Source organism: Loxodonta africana, chromosome 15 (assembly GCF_030014295.1).
Source record: "Loxodonta africana isolate mLoxAfr1 chromosome 15, mLoxAfr1.hap2, whole genome shotgun sequence".
Lineage (NCBI taxonomy): Eukaryota > Metazoa > Chordata > Mammalia > Proboscidea > Elephantidae > Loxodonta > Loxodonta africana.
Genome location: NC_087356.1, coordinates 1,680,030 through 1,698,120, shown reverse-complemented (window position 1 = coordinate 1,698,120; position 18,091 = coordinate 1,680,030). Strand labels below are relative to the sequence as shown.

General features: G+C 42.0%; 1 long non-coding RNA gene across 1 annotated transcript; it reads left to right on the top strand.

The window, feature by feature from the left end:
• Positions 1–140: 140 nt before the first annotated feature.
• Positions 141–12,755, top strand: LOC111748586 (uncharacterized). Its single transcript, XR_010317881.1, has 3 exons — positions 141–1,518; positions 1,605–1,689; positions 1,926–12,755. It is a non-coding gene; the product is annotated as an uncharacterized LOC111748586 (long non-coding RNA).
• The last annotated feature ends 5,336 nt before the right edge of the window (positions 12,756–18,091 follow it).

Below are 18,091 nucleotides of genomic sequence, written 5' to 3'. Positions count from 1 at the left end.
ACAATACATTGAAGAGCCGCCTGGGCCCAGTCTCTCCGGCCCGACGCAGGGCTGAACTACAACTCCCAGAATCCTCCTCGTCCCGGGCGCCACTTCCCAGAATTCCCAGAATACTCCAGGGAGCAAGGCTTTCGACCCCGGAACCACTTCCCAGAGATTCCCCGCGGCTCGCCCTCTCTCCTGCTTCCCTGCAACGTTGTACGCGGGCTCGGCCTCCGAGAGCGCCGGGCCCCTCACTGGCGCTGTCCCTCTTTCTGACTCTGGTTCTGGTCCCAGGGGACGTTCTCGGCTGCGTCAAACCCGCGTGAGACAATCGCTCCTCCACAGCTGAAACCCGCGGAGGGCAGAGTCTCTGTGTCTAGAATTGCTTCCTCGTCCGCTGTAGCCCCTCGGAGAGGAGGCGCTTGTCTTGAGTGGGTTTTATTTTAAAGTAAGTAGAGAAATGCTGAGGTTTGTTATGCGTAAAGCGATGTAATTACAAGATAGCCGTGGCACAGCACACAGGTAAGACCCCAGTGAGACAGGGAGGGCTAATTGTGCTGGCGGAGTAGAAGAGCTGTTAAAAGATTACCACTTGGAAGTTGGGTAAAGAGGAATCACATTCTGTCAGCATGAGATAAGGGTAAAACAACTCGTGAATTACTACTCCCTTCTTAGTGTTTTTCTAGTCCTTTCCCCCTTTATGGAAACCCTGGTGGCATAGTGGTTAGGTGGTACGGCTGCTAACCAAAGGTTCGGCAGTTCGAATCTGCCAGGGGCGTCTTGGAAACTATGGGGCAGTTCTCCTCTGCCCTATAGGGTCGCTGTGAGTCGGAATTAACTGGATGGCACTGGGTTTGGGTGTTGGTTTCCACCTTTACCGGCTTCACATGTGCAGAACAAAGTGTGACCGCTGTTTTACTTTCTTTGGCCCTCCGAAGGGGGGTGCCATGTAGTGCAGAAGATCAGCACGCCTGTGCTATATTGCATGATAAGCGATGTCAAGGGCTTCTGTGAGAACTCCATCTTGAATATCAGGGGGTTTCATTTTGGATTCCAGATGCTGGAGCAGCCTAATTAGTATGCACACCATTCCAAAAAAACCCACTTCACAGAAACCCACTGAGTTTTTATTGCTCTACTGTTCCCACCAAACGGATATAAGCTTTTGGAGTGGCATGAGCCCCCACTGACTCTTTTTACTTATCACAAGTAAAAAAAAAAAAAAAATCTGCTAGAGCTGAACTCAAAATTGTCTCCTTTGAGTATTCTTACAAGAGAAAGACAAGAAGCCATGGAGTTTGGAGGGCCTCTGTGACCTTGGTGGTAACAACAAGACATTCATTTAGACCAGAAGAATTAGGGTAGGGTAAAGTTAGCCTATAACGAAAGTCCAGATCTTCAGTCATCTAGCGTTTCACGCGTGGTCTTGAGCGGAAGTGGGGCCAGAGGCTGATTGTTGTTGTCATCATCGGAGGTCCTCTGGAGCTGGGCTTGGTGGTGGGAAGAGCGTGCAGCGATTACCTCAGTTTACTTCAGGTAACCAGGAGTGTTTATTTGAGGTTGGAACTGGGAATAAGGAAAACCGAAATCTCACTCCTCTCTTCACTTCAACCCACAAACAGTCATGTTCCTGAGAAGAACCAGTTACTGCTACTGCTGACCTCAAGGAGACAAGCACCTGAAAATCATCCATACTCCCAAATTGCCGTAGGTGTCTGTAGATCTTCAGGCTAGTGCATGTTTTTGGCTATCTTCCAACAGTCAAATGGCTAATTTTCTATTCAGTTAAACTTCCAAAAAGAGACAATCAAATTAGCCTATGGCCTGTTTGGGTACAAGCCACAATATCTGTTTGTCTTTTTTCTAATAGGCTTCTCGGCTTTTAGCTAAACATAATGCTTCCCAAAATAAAGATTACACTTATCATCCCTGCTTCTTTTCAGAGAGAATGAAAGCAGAAGTGATTCTTACAGAGAAGAAGGAAGCCTTCCTCTTGCCCCATCCTTCATGCTGGTTGGAACACAGACATAATGATAATTCATCATGGACCACGTGGACAAATTTAACATCCTAGGAATGGCAAACCAGCAAGATAGAAGAAACTGAGCATTGGGCAGTTTGGTGAAACAGACCTTGAGTTTCTTGGATGAAAGATGTAAACTTGTGTTTTGCAAAAGCTACAATTACTTTTGGTCCCATCAGCAGGAGTTATGGGATGGACAGTTCTCTTCAGAAGAAGATGTGTATGGAAGCTACCACCAACCGATGCGTCTGGAACGACAGCAAGTACCTTTCTTCCTTTTGCTAACCATCCCCATCACAGAAATCCCTTCTCTTTTGCTATTAAATTAACGGCCAGTTCTCAGTTCTCATCTCACTTGACCTGTCAACAGCATTGATAAAGCTGATTATTACCTCCTGGAAACACTCTCTGGTTTTCTTCCTACTTGACTGGTCACTCCTTCGTGGTCTACTTAGGTAGTTCTTCCCTCCAACTTCTAAACCAGTGGTTCTCCAACAGCATGCTCAGAATCATCTGGAGAGCTTCTTAAACCACATTGCTGGACTCCACCCCCATTCAGGAGGTCTGGGGCTGGGCTGAGCATTTGCATTTCCTACTAGTTCCCCTGTGATAGCTTAAACTGCTGATCTGCGAACCAACTAAGTATTAGAATGCCCAGGGCTCAAGCCTTGGGCCTTTCCTTTTTCTGTCAACACTGACTCCCTGGATGGTCTCATTTAGCCTGAAAAAAAAGATATAAATACCATCCAAATGTGGTCAACTCCCAATTTTATATCTCCAGCCTGAGCATCTCCCCTGATCTCTAGACTTACATAGACACCTGTCTCCTCAATCTCCATACTTGGATGTTTAATAAATACCTCTAATTTAGCCTGTTCAAAACTGAACTTCTGATCTCCCTTTTCCCTCTTGCCATATCTCCTCCCACATTTTCTTATCTCACTAAATGGCATCTCCATCCTTTTAGTTCTCAGTTCAAAAACCTTGGAATCATTCTCTCTATGTCACTCCTTACATCTGGTTCCTCAGTAAATCCTGTTGGCTGTACCCTCAAAATATATGCAGTATCTGGCCGCTTACTACCACATTTCTCGCTATCCCTCTCACCCAAGTCTCTGTCGTCTTTTGCCTGGATTACTGCAGATGCCTCCTAACTGGTCGCATTCCTTCTACACTTGCCCTGTACATTGTATTCTTAACACAGTGGCTCCCCCGTCTCATGCAGAATAAAAGCCAAAGTCCTTACAATGGCCACAAAACCAGAACGACCAAACCTGTTGCTGTAGAGTCCATCCAGACTTGGGGCAATTCCATGTGTTAAGAAGTAGAAGCTGAGCTCCACAGGGTGTTACTGACTATAGTTTTTACAGAGGCAGATTACCAGGCCTTTCTTCCATGGTGCTGCCTGGTGGATTTGAACTGCCTTTAGTTGTTATTAGGTTCTGTCAGTTTCGACTCATAGCAACCCCATGTGACAGAGTAGAACTTCCCTGTAGGATCTTCTAGGCTGTAATTTTTATATAGGAGCAGATAGCCAGGTTTTTCTCTCGTGAAGCCACTAGGTGGGTTCAAGCCACAAACCTTTCAGTTAACAGCTGAGCAGTTGACTATGGCACCTCCAGGGCTCCTTTTCAGGTTAGTAGTCAGGTGCAAATCTTCTGCACACCGAGGGACCATTATAGTGACCCACAGGGCCCTGCATGATGTCATCTTCTAGTACTTTCCCCTTATTGTTGTGCTGCAGCCACGCTGGCCTCCTTGCCATTCTTCAGTCAAGCAAAGTAGGCTTTCACTATGGTGTCTTCATACTTGTTTCCTCTGCCTGGCTATCCTTCCCCTAGATATCCATAGGGTTTGCTCTCTCAGCTTCTTTAAGCTTTTGTTCCCTGTTTTTGTGAAGCATTCTCTGACCATATTACTTTGTTTTTTTCCATAGCATTTATCTTTCTAATGTTGTAATTTTTTGAGTGTCCCCCAACACATACAGCAGAGTTTAAACTCCCTGAGGCATGGAGTATCTCCAGAGCGTTTCATTGTACACAAATGGTAAATGTTCTTCTCTCTACTTTGTAGAGAAGATAAAAATGAGTGCCTGAAACTAATATGATATTCATTACTGTTTTTGGCTTTCATTTGTGTCCTTTGGGAAAACTTGGACTTTCTTCATAACCCTTTTGATTATGTAGACTCTACTTTAGAATAATGTGGCCCAAACATTAGTAACCCACTCAGCTACACAAATTGGTGTCACGGAATGGAGTTGGAACATGTTGGTATAAAAATTACCTGGTACCCCATGGAGTTCTTATTGTCTCAAAAGGGTGGATTCTCAAGTTTTTCTAAACTCTGGACTTCTTTTTCCTTCTGATCTTTATATTTGCCACAAAGTCCTGTCAGGAAGCCTTCCTTGTCTGAGAAGCTCTAGTGTCATGGAAGGCCATCTGTTTTTATGTGAAAGTAGATGTTAACTGAGGAAGGAGTCTGTTAGTCACCCTGGCACAGGGCGAAACTTAAAATGCGAGAAAGAATGTGGTGGCAAACAGGTGGAGGCTTGGTGTGGACATGAAACTGAACAGAAGAGAAAGGTGTTAAAAGTCTCAGGTAGAAGGAAAGGCAGACTTGATACAGGGAATCAGGCTTGGAGCGAAGTAATAAAGGGGAGTAAATCAGGCATATATCTTGAATCTAGTTTCACTTCTTTAGGGCCTCCGTACAGACTCTCACCACTTGCTCCATCTCAGTTGCCAGAGGCTAGGAGCCCATTCAGTGTAATGATTGTGACACCTGGAGCTAGACAGTTACTTGCCTGGCAGTGCCAGGCTCTTACCTTGCCTACCACAGGCCAAACAGCAGCACTATCAAGTTTCTGGCCCCTCTCACCACTTACTGTCGTGTTGAAATGACACACATCTGGTTAGTGAGACCTGCTCATATAAATCTCCTATCAACTGTTCCAAGACGTGATTTCACCACGTAGATCGTCTAGAGACTTCTCGTAGAGCCGAGCAGATGCACTTTGAATAATCTCTCTCTCTTCTCAGCTCATGGTGAAGCAGTAGCCAATGGGTGATATATCATCTTGCTTTTCTTCCTATCCCTCCCTGCTTCTCTTCCCTCTTTCTTCACTCTTGATGCCCTAGGTTTGTACCTTGTAAAGCACCAGTTCTTAATCCTTGCCTCATGCTCTGTTCCCTAGGGAATTTCAGCTAAAACTAGGAAAGTGTCCTTCTATGACCCCCTGGTTCCTGTAATGACAGTGTTGTTTCAAGGGAGAACTGTGAGTCATGAGCAGTGATTTATGGTGGAGACAGAAGTGATGCTTAGGACCAGGTGATGAAAGCAGACGCACAGGCTGCAGCCTGGAGCCACGCCACGGGGAGAACTTCCAGCATCAGGAGTCCGGGGAAACAGATGCCTCAATGTCAGTGGTCAGAGCTTAAGGAATCTCAAATATGTTCTTTAATATAAAGTAGCAGGAATTTACATGTAAAATGTCTGACCATGCATCAGAATGGAGGAATCTCGCTGATCTTAGAGTAGCTGTTGCAAATAGCAGTCCAGGAAAACCACAGAATGAAGCAAGATGGCTGCTGATGTCAAAAGTAACAACCGAGGTAGACTCCTAGAACCTGATAATTGTCAGACTTGCTCTGATCTGGAATTTTATGTGGTATTTGGAAGGCACAACCCTGAAAACCAAAGAATTTGAAGGTGTCTGCGTTATGGAAGTCTGTCTAGGTAGTTTCCATTAAGCCAAGTGGTATAGTGGCCTGCATGCATTTTGTCCAGACACAGGACATTCAGGGTGGTTTTCAGCCTGTCCCTGGTTTTAATTCAGTTGAGGAAATTCTTACTCCATTTTATCATTCTTAAATTTCTCTAATTTTGAACTCTATCTAGAGGCTCCTGGGAGGAACCCCAAGGCTAAAGGCTCCTGAGAGGCACCTCAAGATAAGATAGAGTTGTTGTGCGAGGTCCGTTAACTTCTGTTTCTTCGTAACTAACCACTGATATGCTTTAGGCAACATTTTCTTAGTAACGTTTTCCAGGCCAGAAGGCTGCACCTTGAGGACCAGCTCCAAGTGGCCACCCACGTTTACACAGAACCTGACCTCAGAACTTCCTTCCTTTGGGGCGGGGGAGCCCATCATTGTACCGGGAGCCCATTTTGGAGCAAGAGGTCCATCCACCACTATATCTGCCCAAGATGACTCGGCAACTGGACTCCCAAATTTGGACAGGGTAGGCGAATTCCAAGAATGGGCGGGTTAAGGGGGACTGAGATGTTAGACCTGGAACCATTCCCCCCATAAAAGATCCCCAGATCCCCAGCTCGGGGAGCTTGCAGTCCTCTGGTCCCTAGACCCCACTTTGCTCCTTATCTGCACAGATAATAAATTTGCCACTTTCTGTTTCTGTTGCAACTGGTGTTCAGCTTACTTCAGTTGGCTGATCGGACAGAACAAGAACCCAAGAGGCATTTGGTTACAATCTCACCATGTAATCTATCAAATAGATTAATTAAGTTTTTCAAAGAAGTTAGATTTATTGGTGAGATTTTTCAAAGGAGTTCTAGAAAACTCCCACTTTCCATTTGGGTAGATGTTGAGGGGTTGATAGGAAAGAAATAGTGGGAGAGTGGGCATCTTTGTTAGGAAAGCAGTAGACCTTTAGATGAGGAACACCTTTCAGCCAATATCATGCTGTTCTCTTCCATCAAGATACACCGTGTTCCTACTTTTCACACAGCCCTGAACAAAACAAAGAGACAAGTAGTAAACCTGGAGGATTATTAGGCATCTTCATGGCCATGTTTACTAACAGTCAGGAGTACTTGTTGATCTGACTCTGGGCAACAGGTTAGTCAATTTCAAGTAATGTGATTTTATGTGCGTGTGTGTACAAAAACCCATTTAGGACAGAGTAAAACTGCCCTATAGGGTTTCCAAGGAGTGGCGGGTGGATTTGAACTGCCAGACTTTTGGTTAGCAGCTAAATGCTTAACCACTGCACCACCAAGGCGCTCTCTGTCATGCTCTCTATATAAGCATACACATATATACACGTATATATAATTCATTCTCTGCATACTAAAAGATAGTTTGAGTATGCATAAATTTTTAGTAAGAGTTGCAGAGAAGTTGGCATAAAGAAATCAGCTATGAGAAAAAAAGACATTTGAAGGGATTGCGTTTCCTTATGAAGGATTTGCAAAGAATAATGCTGAGCTGTGAGAACAGGAAAAAGAATAAATAAAAGACTAAAATGGATATCAGAAGAGACTCTGAAACTTGATTTTGAGCACAAAGTAAAGAGAACAGAAGAAGTGATGAAAAAAAGAGTTGAATAAAAGATTTCATGGGACAGCTTGAGAAGACAAGGTAACATAATGAAATGTGCAAAGACCCGGAGATAGAAAACCAATAAGGAAGAACATGCTCAGCATTTCTCAAGCTGAAAGAATTGAAAAGAAAATTCAAGCCTTGAGTTGCAATAGTCAAAGGTACTACGGTCAAAAAATTGACACAGGAGGCAGGGCTATGATGGCAGAGTAGTCATACACTTCCAGTGATCCCTCTTATAACAAAGACCTGAAAAAATGAGTGGAACGATTCTATATATGATAAGCTAGGAGCCCTGAACATCAAAGGCAAAGTTAGGAAATCAGACTGAGCGGCAGGGAGAGGGAGAGATGGTTCAAAAGCCACAAGGAGTTGGCTAGACCTGACTTGGCACGCCTCAGGCACAATCCCCTGGAGCCATGGCAGCTGGGCTGGCAGTAGCGTCTGGCACGTGGTTTCCTCAGGGAGGGACAGTGAGCCACACAGTCTACTCACGCCTCTGGAACCAGAGAAGAAGAGTGCTCTCAGCAAAAGCTAAGTACTTGCATTTATCTTACCATGCCCCCAGCCCCCAAACTGGCTTCACTGGCTTTCGACTTCCCGGGGCCTGAGATAGGTCTGCTGCGTGCCCTGAGCAGTTCTCCAGGCCTTGGAGAAGGAATAAATTAACAATTGGGGGGAAAGATAATCTGCCTGCTCCACTAAGCTGGAGTGCTCAGGACAGAAGCAGTTTCTGCCCAGGCACAAACTGTCTTTGGAATTAAATACCTTTCACCCCTGCATGGACCTGTGTGGGCCCATTTCAGGAGATTAGGCCCTTGTTAGCAGACTGCAAGAATGTATGTGCTTGACATCTGACTTCAGCTGTTTCAGCTGTGCCGTGGAGAGGTGGGTTTTTGATGTTTGACACTGCTTTGCCTATTAAACAGGGTCCTCACCTACCCACATCAGGGGACTGAGGACTGGTGGCTCCATCCACATCACCTAGCCACCCACAACAGAGGTCCAAGGATGAGTGGCGCCTCTTCAGTCCTTACAGCTAAAGATATTGGGTACCCATGGTCTGGCTGCAGAACCCACCCACCAGTGAGTTCTAGGGAACAGGGACACGTTTTCCTCACAGACACTTAGGAGATGGTTGTCAGTCCCCTGCCTTGTTCAGAGTTTGACCCCCACCCCCGCTGCAACCAGATACTTGTGCCTACACTAATCACCCCTGCCCCTGTAAGACTGTAGAACAGAGCTGGTGCTACACACTTGATGACCAACTACCTGGACACCTGAGCTGAATCCATACAAGAAAGTAAATGGACTCCTAGCTCTTATACCTGGTAACAGCTCTAGCCATATGGTGACAGGACGTTAGAGCTTCAAAGGTGAAAATGATCGAGCTAGCTCACTCAACCAGCCTATTTGGGCATATCAAAACGAAACAAAGCAAGAAGCTAGGATAAAAAAAAAAGGATAGAGTAAGAAAACACAAATTAATACAGTAATATAGACAGCTTGGAAAAAACAGTCAATATTAAATCACATAAAGAAGCAGACCATGTTTGCTTCAACAAGCTCTCAAAACAAAGAATCAAGGAATCTTCTGGATGAAGGTGTATTCCTGAATTTATCAGATGTAGAATACAAAAGATTAATACACAGAGCTCTTCAAGAGATCAGGAAGGCAATCAGGCAAAAGGCAGAACAAGGCAAGGAACACACAGGTAAGCAGTTGAAGAAATTAAAGCGGTTATTCAAGAACAATGAAAGACAATAGGATGCAAGAGCCCATAGAGAGACAACAATTGCAAATTCAGAATAAAAAAATTACAGAATTAGACAACTCAATAGAGACGAATAATTGAGGAACTGGAAGACAGAATTAGTTGAGGTTGACGATGAAACACTTGGAACCAATATACTCAAGCAAAAATCAGATGAAAGAAATTTAAGACATTAAGACACCCTAAGAATCATGTGGGACACTGTCAAGAGAAATAACCTATGAGTGATTGGAGTACCAGAACAAGGAGGGATAACAGAAAATACAGAGAAAATCGTTGAAGATTTGTTGGCAGAAAACCTCCCTGATATTGTGAAAGATGAGAAGATATCTATCGAAGATGCTCATCTAACCCCACGTAAAGTAGATCTCAAAAGAAAGTCACCAAGACGTGATCAAACTTGCTACAACCAAAGATAAAGAGAGAATTTTAGGAGCAGCTAGGGATAAAAGAAAAGTCACCTACAAAGGAGAGTCAATAAGAATAAGCTCGGACTACTCAGCAGAAACCATGCAGGCAAGAAGGCAATGGGATTATTTATGTAAACCATTGAAGGAAAAAAATTGTGAGCCAAAAATCAGATGTCCAGCAAAACTGTCTCTCAAATATGAAGGCAAAATTGGGACATTTCCAGATAAACAGAGGTTTAGGGAATTTGTAAAAACTAGGCCAAAACTACAAGAAATACAAAAGGGAGTTCTCTGGTTAGAAAATCAGTAATATCAGATACCAACTGAAGACTAGAACTCAGGACAGAACAACCAGATGTCAACCCAGATAGGGAAATCACAAAATATCCAAGATAAAAAAGTGCTCAAAACAGGGAAACAGCAATGTCATATGTAAAAGATAACATTAAAACAAAGAGGGATTAAAAAAACATAGATATTTCATATGTAGAGGAAGTCAAGGCGATATAAAGAAAAGTTTGGTTTAAGCTTAGAAAAATAGGGGTAAATATTAAGGTAACCATAAAAAAAAAAACCATAAAGGAGACTAATAATCCTACTCATCAAAATACAAGAAAAACATACTCAGCAAAAAACAACGAACAACAATGAATAAGAGAAAAAGACAACATAAACTACTCAGTACAAAACATTAAGTGGGAAAAAGAAACTCAACAACGCACAAAAAAAAGACATCAAAATAACAGCACTACACTCATATCTATCCATAGTTGAGCTGAGTGTAAATGGACTAAATGCACCAATAAAGAAAAAGTGGCATAATGGATTAAAAAAAACAATCCGTCTATATGCTGCTTACAAGAGACACATCTTAGAGACACAAACAAAACTCAAAGGATGGAAAAAAATATATCAAGCAAACAACAATCAAAAGAGCAGGAGTGCCAATATTAATTTCTGACAAAATAGACTTTTAAATCTACCACAAAGGATAAGGAAGAACACTATATAATAATTAAAGGGACAATATACCAGAAGGGTATGACCATATGAAATATTTACACACCCAATGTCAGGGCTTCAAGACACATAAAACAAACTCTAACAGCAGTGAAAAGTGAGATAGACAGCTCCACAATTACAGTAGGAGACTTTAACACACCACTTTGGTGAAGAGCAGAACATCCAGAAAGAAGATTGATAAAGACACGGAAGATCTAAATGCCACAATCAACGAACTTGACCTCATACACATAAACAGAACACTCTACCCAACAGTAGACGAGTATACTTTCTTTCCAGTGCACATAGAACATTCTCTAGAGTGTTGTTAGGTGCTGACAAGTCAGTTCCGACTCATAGTAACCCTATGCACAACAGATTGAAACACTGCCCGGTCCTGCGCCATCCTTACAGTCGTTATTATACTTGAGGTCATTGTTGCAGCCACTGTGTCATTCCACCTCGTTGAGGGTCTTCCTCTTTTCCGCTGACCCTGTACTCTGCCAAGCATGATGTCCTTCTCCAGGGACTGATCCCTCCTGACAATATGTCCAAAGTATGTAATACGCAGTCTCGCCATCCTTTCATCTAAGGAGCATTCTGGCCGCACTTCTTCCAAGACAGATTTGTTCGTTCTTCCAGCAGTCCATGCTATATTCAATATTCTTCACCAACGCCACAATTCAAAGGCGTCAACTCTTCTTTGGTCTTCTTTATTCATTGGCCAGCTTTCACATGCATGTGATGTGATTGAAAATACCATGGCTTGGGTCAGGCACACCTTAGCCTTCAGTGTGACATCTTTGCTCTTCAACACTTTGAAGAGGTCCTTTGCAGCAGATTTGCCCAATGCAACGCGCCTTTTAATTTCTTGACTGCTGCTTCCATGGCTGTTGATTGTGGATCCAAGTAAAATTAAAACCTTGACAACTTCAGTCTTTTCTCCGTTTATCATGATGTTGCTCATTGGTCCAGTTGTGACGATTTTTGTTTTCTTTATGTTGAGGTCCAATCCATACTGAAGGCTGTGGTCTTTGATCTTCATTAGTAAGTGCTTCAAGTCCTCTTCACTTTCAGCAAGCAAGGTTGTGTCATCTGCATAACGCAGGTTGTTAATGAGTTTTCCTCCAGTCCTGATGCCCTGTTCTTCATATAGTCCAGCTTCTCCGGTTATTTGTTCAGCATACAGATTAAATAGGTATGGTGAAAGAACACAACCCTGACGAACACCTTTCCTGGCTTTAAACCAATCAGTATCCCCTTCTTCTTTCCGAACAACTCCCTCTTGATCGATATAAAGGTTCCTCACGAGCATAATTAAGTGTTCTGGAATTCCCATTCTTCACAGTGTTGTCCATAGTTTGTTATAGTCCACACAGTCCAATGCCTTTGCATAGTCAATAAAACACAGGTAAACATCTTTCTGGTATTCTCTGCTTTCAGCCAGGATCCATCTGACATCAGCAATGATATCCCTGATTCCACCTCCTCTTCTGAAACCAGCCTGAATTTCTGGCAGTTCCCTGTTGATACACTGCTGCAGCCGTTTTTGAATGATCTTCAGCAAAATTTTGCTTGCGTGTGATATTAACGATATTGTTCTGTAATTTCCACATTTGGTTGGATCACCTTTCTTGAGAATAGGCATAAACATGGATCTCTTCCAGTCAGTTGGCCAGGAAGCTCTCTTCCATATTTCTTGGCATAGACGAGTGAGCACCTCCAGCGATGCATCTGTTTTTTGAAACATCTCAATTGATATTCCATCAATTCCTGGAGCCTTGTTTTTTGCCAGTGCCTTCAGAGCAGCTTGGACTTCTTCCTTCGGTACCATTGGTTCCTGATCATATGCCATCCATTGAAATGGTTGAATATCAACTAATTCTTTTTGGTATAGTGACTCTGTGTATTCCATCTTCTTTTGATGCTTCCTGAGTCGTTTAATTTTTTCCCCATGGAATCCTTCACTATTGCAACTTGAGGCTTGAATTTTTTCTTCAGTTCTTTTAGCTTGAGAAACGCCAAGCGTGTTCTTCCCTTTTGGTTTTCCATCTCCAGCTCTTTGCACATATCATTATAATACTTTACTTTGTTTTCTTTTGAGGCCCTTTGAAATCTTCAGTTCTTTTACTTCATCAGTTCTTCCTTTTGCTTTAGCTGCTTGATGCTCAAGAGCAAGTTTCAGTCTCCTCTGACATCCATCTTGGTCTTTTCTTTCTTCTTTTCAGTGATCTCTTGCTTTCTTCATGGATGATGTCCTTGATGTCATTCCACAACTCGCCCGGTCTTCGGTCACTAGTGTTCAATGCGTCAAATCTATTCTTGAGATGGTCTCTAAATTCAGGTGGGATATACTCAAGGTCATATTTTGGCTCTCGTGGACTTGCTCTGATTTTCTTCAGTTTCAGCTTGAGCTTGCATATGAGCAATTGATGGTCTGCTCCACAGTTGGCCCCTGGCCTTGTTCTGACTAATGATATTGAGCTTTTCCATCGTCTCCACAGATGTAGTCAATTTGATTTCTGTGTGTTCCATCTGGCGAGATCCATGTGTCTAGTCGCCGTTTATGTTGGTGAAAGAAGGTATCTGCAATGAAGAAATCGTTGGTCTTGCAAAATTCTATCATTTGATCTCCAGCATTGTTTCTGTCATCAAGGCCATATTTTCCAACTACTGATCCTTCTTTTTTTCCAACTTTTGCATTCCAATCAGCAGTAATTATCAATGCACCTTGATTGCATGTTCGATCAATTTCAGACTGCAGCAGCTGATAAAAATCTTCTATTTCTTCAACTTTGGTCCTAGTGGTTGGTGCGTAAATTTTTGTAATAGTCCTATTAACTGGTCTTCCTTGTAGGCTTATGGATATTATTCTATCACTGACAGCGTTGTACTTCAGGATAGATCTTGAGACATTCTTTCTGACGATGAATGCAACACCATTCCTCTTCCAGTTGTCATTCTCAGCATAGTAGACTATATAATTGTCCGATTCAGAATGCCCAATACCAGTCTGTTTCAGCTCACTAATGCCTAGGATATCAATGTTTATGCGTCCCATTTCATTTTTGACAATTTCCAATTTTCCTAGATTCATACTTTGTACATTCCAGGTTCTCATTATTAACAGATGTTTGCACCTGTTCTCATTTTGAGTCGTGCCACATCAGCAAATGAAGGTCCCGAAAGCTTCACTCCATCCACGTCAGGTCAACTCTACATTGAGGAGGCAGGTCTTCCCCAGTCATCTTTTGAGTGCCTTCCAAGCTGGGGGGCTCATCTTCCAGCACTATATCAGACAGTGTTCCACTGCTATTCATAAGGTTTTCACTGGCTAATGCTTTTCAGAAGCAGACTGCCGAGTCCTTCTTCCTCATCTGTCTTAGTCTGGAAGCTCAGCTGAAACCTGTCCTCCATGGGTGACCCTGCTGGTATCTGAATACCGGTGGCATAGCTTCCAGCATCACAGCAACACACAAGCCCCCACAGTACGGCAAACAGACAGAAACCCTGGTGGCATAGTAGCTAAGTGCTAGGGCTGCTAAGCAAAAGATAGCAGTTCAAATCTGCCAGGCAGGCACTCCTTGGAAACTCTATGGGGCAGTTCTGCTCTGTCCTGTAGGGTCACTATGAGTCGGAATCGACTCAACGGCACTGGGTTTGGTTTTTCGGAAACCCTGGTGGCGTAGTGGTTAAGTGCTATGGCTGCTAACCAAAGGGTCAGCAGTTCAAATCTGCCAGGCGCTCCTTGGAAACTCTGTGGGGGAGTTCTGCTCTGTCCTATAGGGTCGCTATGAGTTGGAATTGACTCGATGGCACTGGGTTTTTTTCTCTAGAATAGACCATGTTAATTAGGTCATAAAGCAAGCCTTAGCAGAATCCAAAGCATTAAAGTATTACGAAGCATCTTCTCTGAACGTAAGGCCATAAAAGTAGAAATCAATAACAGAAAAAGCAGGGAAAAGAAATCAAACACTTGGAAACTGAAGAACACCCTGCTAAAAAATGACTGGGTTATAGAAGAAATTAAGGATGGAACAAAGGAATTCATAAAACCAATGAGAACACTTCCTGTCAGAACCTTTGGGACACAGCTAAAGCAGTGCTCAGAGGTCAATTTATAGCAATAAATGCACACATCCAAAAAGAAGGAAGGGCCAAAATCAAAGAATTATCCCTATGACCTGAACAAATAGAGAGCAACAAAAGAAACCCTCAGGCACCAGAAGAAAGGAAATAATAAAAATTAGAGCAGAATTAAATGAAATAGAGAACAGAAAAACAATTGAAAGAATTAACAAGACCAAAAGCTTGTTCTTTGAAAAAATTAACAGAATTGATCAACTATTGGCCAAACTGACAAAAGAAAAATAGGATATGAAGCAGATAACCCAAATAAGAAATGAGGTGGGCAATATCACAACAGACCGAACTGAAATTAAAAGAATCATATCAGATTACTATGAAAAATTGTACTCGAAAAAACTAGAAGAAATGGATGAATTTCTAGAAACACACTACCTATCTAAACTGACACAAACAGAGGTAGAACTACGAAATAAACCTATAGCAAAAGAAGAGATTGAAAAGGTAATTAAATAACTCCCAACAACAACAACAAAAAAGTCCTGGCCCAGACAGCTTCACTAGAGAGTTCTACCAAATTTTCAGAGAAAGTGAACACCACTACTACTAAAGGTATTTCAGAGCACAGAAAAGGATGGAATACTCCCAAACTCATTCTATGAAGCCAGCATATCCCTGATACCAGAACCAGGTAAAGACACCACGAAAAAAGAAAATTACACACCTATATCCTTCATGAACTTAGATACAAAATTGTAGTCAATAGAGTTCAGCAACATATCCAAAAAAATAATTCACCGTGACCAAGTGGGATTCATACCAGATATGCAGGGATGGTTCAACACTAGAAAAACAACCAGTGTGATCCATCATATAAATAAAAGACAAGAAGCACATGATCTTACCAATTGATGTAGAAAAGGCATTTGACAAAGTTCGACACCCATTCCTGATAAAAACTCTCAGCAAAACAGGAAGAGAAGAAAAATTCCTCAACATAATAAAGGGCATTTATACAAAGCCAACAGTCAACATCATCCTAAATGGAGAGAGTCTGAAAGCATTTCCTTTGAGAATGGGAACCAGACAAGAATGCCCTTTATCACTGCTCTTATTTAACATTGTGCTGGAGGTCCTAGCCAGAGCTACTAGGCTAAATAAAGAAATTAAGGGCATCCAGATTGATAAGGAAGAAGTAAAATTATCTCTATTTGCAGACGACATGATCGTATACACAGAAAACCCTAAAGAGTCCTCAAGAAAACTACTGAAACTAATAGAAGAGTTCAGCAGAGTATCAGGATACAAGATAAAAATACAGAAGTCAGTTGGATTCCTCTACACCAACAAAGAGAACGTTGAAGAGTAAATTACCAAATTGATACCATTCACAGTAGCTCCCAAGAAGATGGTATACTTAGGAATAAATCTAACCAGAGATGCAAAAATCCTATACAAAGAAAACTACAAGACACTACACTACTTTTTTGGTTTCTCACTACTGTAAGAAACCAAAAAAGACCTACACAAATGGAAAAACATACCTTGCTTGTGGATAGGAAGACTCAACATTGTAAAAATGTCTGTTCTACTAAAAGCCATGTATAGATACAATGAAAGTTTGTTCCAAATTCCAACGACATTTTTTAATGAGATGGAGAAACAAATCATCAACTTCATACGGAAGGGAAAGAGGCCCCAGATAAGTAAAGCATTACTGAAAAAGACCAAAGTGGGAGGCCTTACTTTACCTGATTTTAGAACCTATTATACTGCCACAGTACTCAGAACAGCTTGGTATTAGTACAACAACAGTCACATAGACCAATGGAACAGAACTGAGAATCGAGACATAAATCCATTCACATATGAGCAGCTGATTTTGACAAAGGCACAAAGTCAGTTAAACGGGGAAAAGAAAGTCTCTTTAACAAATGGTGCTGGCATAACTGGATATCCATCTGCAAAAAAATGAAACAAGACCCATACCTCATACCATGCAAAAAAAGTAAAAATGGATCAAAGACCTAAATATAAAATTTTAAATGACAAAGATTGTGGAAGAAAAAATAGGGACAACACTAGGAGCCCTAATACATGGCATAAAAAGTATACAAAACATTACTAACAATGCACAAACACCAGAAGAGAAACTAGATAACTGGGAGCTCCTAAAAAGCAAACACCTATGCTTATTCAAAGACTTCACCAAAAGAGTAAAAAGATCACCTACAGAGTGGGAAAAACGTTTTTGGCTATGACATTTTCCATCAGTGTCTGATCTCTAAAATCTACATAATACTGCAAAAACTTGAAAACAAAAAAGGCAAATACTCCAATTAAAAAATTGGGAAAGGATATGAACAGGCACTTCACTAAAGAAGACATTCAGGCAGGTAACAGATACATGAGGAAATGCTCATGATCATTAGCCATTTAAAAAAAAAAAAAAGCAAACCCAGTGCCGTCAAGTCGATTCCAACTCATAGTGATCCTATAGGACAGAGTAGAACTGCCACACGGAGTTTCCAAGGAGCGCCTGGCAGATTTGAACTGCCGACCCTTTGGTTAGCAGCCGTAGCACTTAACCACTACGCCACAAGGGCTTCCTATTAGCCATTAGAGGAATGCAAATCAAAACTACAATGAGATACCATCTCACTCCAAAAAGGCTGGCATTAATCCAAAAAACACAATAAATGCTGGAGAGGTTGTGGAGAGACTGGAACACTTATACACTGTTAGTGGGAATGTAAAAAGTGGTACAACTACTTTGGAAATCAATATTGCACTTCCTTAAAAAGCTAGAAATAGAATTACCATACGATTCAGCAGTCCCACTCCTTGGAATATTTCCTAGAGAAATAAGAGCATTTACACGAACAGATATATGCACACCCGTGTTTACTGCAGCACTGTTTACAATAGCAAAAAGATGGAAGCAACCAAGGTGCCCATCGACGTATGAACGGGTAAATAAATTACGGTATATTCACACAATGGAACACTACGCATTGATAAGGAACAATGATGAATCTGTGAAAAATGTCATAACATGGAGGAATCTGGAAGGCATTATGCTGAGTGAAATTAGTTGCAAAAGGACAAATATTGTATGAGACCACTAGTATAAGAACTCAAGAAATGGTTTAAACACAGAGGAAAATATTTCTTGATGGTTATGAGAGTGGGGATGGAGAGAGGGAGAGGGATATTCACTAATTAGATAGTAGACAACTATTTTAGGTGAAGGGAAAGACAGCACACAATACAGGAGAGGTCAGCACAACTGGACTAAACCAAAAGCAGGAAGTTTCCTGAATAACCCAAATGCTTCAAAGGCCAGAGTAGCAGAGGCAGGGGTCGGGGGACCATCGTTTCAGGGGACATCTAGGTCAATTGGCATAATAAAATTTATTAAAAATTCTGCATCCCACTTTGGAGAGTGGTGTCTGGGGTCTTAAATGCTAG